The 2758-nt window shown below is 29.3% G+C and overlaps 1 long non-coding RNA gene across 1 annotated transcript; it reads right to left on the minus strand.

Moving 5' to 3' along the window:
- LOC101507194 (uncharacterized) lies at window positions 1-772 on the minus strand. The gene is made up of 3 exons (XR_012161767.1): window positions 577-772; window positions 100-195; window positions 1-18 (listed from the first exon to the last, which is right to left on the minus strand). It is a non-coding gene; the product is annotated as an uncharacterized lncRNA (long non-coding RNA).
- Window positions 773-2758: the final 1986 nt, after the last annotated feature.

Raw genomic sequence — 2758 nt, forward strand, 5'->3', positions numbered from 1 at the left:
CATGTCAGTGAGTCCAACCTGAAGATTTTTAAAAACAAGAAGATTAGAAGTGAAAATCATAAAATTCAGACACTACTTGCACAACTGTAATTCACCAACCTTCTTCTGCACATGAACTGCTCGCAGTTTCTCACTTCCACTTTTTTTTAAGTAAGCACCTGCTCCTTCATCGTCAGTTAGAACTGAAGAATGACTCTGAAAATTCATAGTCACAATCACAGGTTAACTAAAATACAATGTGCGTGATAAAATGAGAATAACTTAACTAGACAGCAAAGATGTCAAATCCATTATCCATATTCATAAGGATATGTTGCACTTTCACCTCTATCTATTGCCCCCCTCCGAAATGAAATATAAACAAAAATGATAGCTGAAAAGTTGATGTAACTAGTTAAAAATTAAGATCAGTTACATCAACTATTCGGCTACTCTTTTTGCTTATATTTCATTCCAGAGTAGTATTTTTTTTTATTCCTTTGCATCTTCTCAACATAAAATATTACTACTACAAGCTTTCGCAGCGAGACAAACAAATATATTTAACAACGGGATCCAGACAGCTATCATACTTACAGAGTAGCCATCATATGATCTCAAATCCTTGTGATTAAGGGACTTTCTCAACACTTGTCTTTGATCCAAAGCAGCTGGATTGTGCATTAGCTTGTTCCCAATATCATTATTTATTAGATTTGCCCGACTTTTAGAATTTTGAGAACGATCCAAGTCACTCTGTATCATACAAGATACACACATAAATACATCATACTCTCTCTGATCACTATTTTAAGCAAATAAAACATGTCTAAGATCATGGATACTATTATAAGCAAAAGTAAACTACTTTTGAACTATTTAATGTTATTATTCTTAATATACTCTTCCTTTAATTCAAAATTATTTAATGCAGATAGTTGAGTACTTAACATTAAAAGTGAAATGGGCGAGTTTTTCTACTAAATATCAAAAATGTCAATTTAGTAAATTTGACAACTTATGTTTTACATAAAAACTAGAAAATTAATTTAACTTAATTGAATTTCTTAATCATCGTGAAAACAATTTTTTTTTTCTTATAATAATGATAGGAGGGAGTAGTATTTTAAAATTGAATGTGCTTAAGGGAACCATAACAAATTTAGTTGGAGGTCAAACACCCATGTGGGGAGGGTGATTACATTCTAAAGTGAAAATAAAGCTGCCTGGTTGGGATTTGATCCAAAACCAAGTAGTGTCATGAGTCCTAGTAGCCACCTATATTCAAAACAAATTGTGTCTTTCTCTCGTTGACAAGATAGAATCAGGTCCAGATCTATTTTCTCAAGAGTAATACCAGCAACATACTACTATGTACTACTGTGTAAAATTCATGCATATTCCACAGAGTCATGTAAGTCCTATTGTTTGTTTAGAGAGACATATTTACTAAGTGGAGGAAAGCACAGTTCTCTTTTTTAATCATTACTCCTTAAAAAAATAAAATATTCACTCAATCACCAGGTTCCAATAGTCCAAGTAAATGCAGCTTGTCAGTAACCGAATCCAGCCCATCCATTAGTTAGTTAGATGCTTCTTGTTAATTAGTGGTTAATTAGCTTTTCTTCTGTTATGCTTAACATTATGCCAGTGACTAAATTTATATACTTAACAAACATTATACTATTATTTTTTCTTTATTTCAATGCATTCTTAAACTTTCTCTTTTCTCTAAATCTGATCATACACTCTTTGCAGGAAACTTCAATTGAAAAAATGATCGTCACATAATAACACAAACATATTACTAACTAAAATGCACATTGAAATTCGAATAATAATTAATATAAAAATTAATTACAAATAATTTTATTTAAATCACCGTACTAACTCCCAATACAAATCTTAAAATAAACTAAGCAATAATTATTTGTCTACATATTGGACAAACTTTATCGCGTGCTCCTATTAGGTACGTGGATACACAATCTTTGTGAAATACATGTCCACATGGTAAACTGTACAATATGTTATTATTTTCAAAATCTTCCATACATATTGTACAGTCTAGTTGATTAAATGTGGTGTGGATAGATGAATTGTACAAAATTTCATCTAGAAACTCAGCCATACTCGCCATAATTTCTACTGACTCACTAGATTCTATCGGTTCGACAAGTTCTATCGGTTCGACAAATTCTATCGGTTCAACCGTTTGTAATGGTGGACTGGTTTGACGAGATTTATACCAGTCAACCAACCAAGGTAAAACAAATAATAAAAATAAAACAAATACAAAAATTGCTATGATAATCATAAGTAATACAAAATGAGCATGGGAAATGGTATCTTGGTCCTTCATATTTCCTGAAGAAAAAAAACACATAAAAAATATTATCACCACCACTTACTCAAAAAATAAAAATAAAATATAAGAAATTAATTAAATATAATTTTTTTAAAGTTATATGTTTAAAATAAAAATAACAAACATGTAAACTTTAAAGTGAAATTTTAAATTACTTTTATGGAAGAGACTTTTTATATTGTTGTAAATATGTGTTCAAAAAAATTCTTTAATAATATTTATTTATATTTCAAGAGAGATTAAAAATATTTACATAATAATTATTTTAACTTTAATGAGAAAAAAATAAAAAAATATAGACAAGTAAAAGAATAAAATAAATAGATTCTTACAAGTGCGGAGAGTGGCTTGTTGATTTCCTTAGTTTATAATAAATTGAGACACATATATATAGTTGAGTAGAGCTAGTAT

This window comes from Cicer arietinum, unplaced genomic scaffold (genome assembly GCF_000331145.2).
Source record: "Cicer arietinum cultivar CDC Frontier isolate Library 1 unplaced genomic scaffold, Cicar.CDCFrontier_v2.0 Ca_scaffold_6060_v2.0, whole genome shotgun sequence".
Lineage (NCBI taxonomy): Eukaryota > Viridiplantae > Streptophyta > Magnoliopsida > Fabales > Fabaceae > Cicer > Cicer arietinum.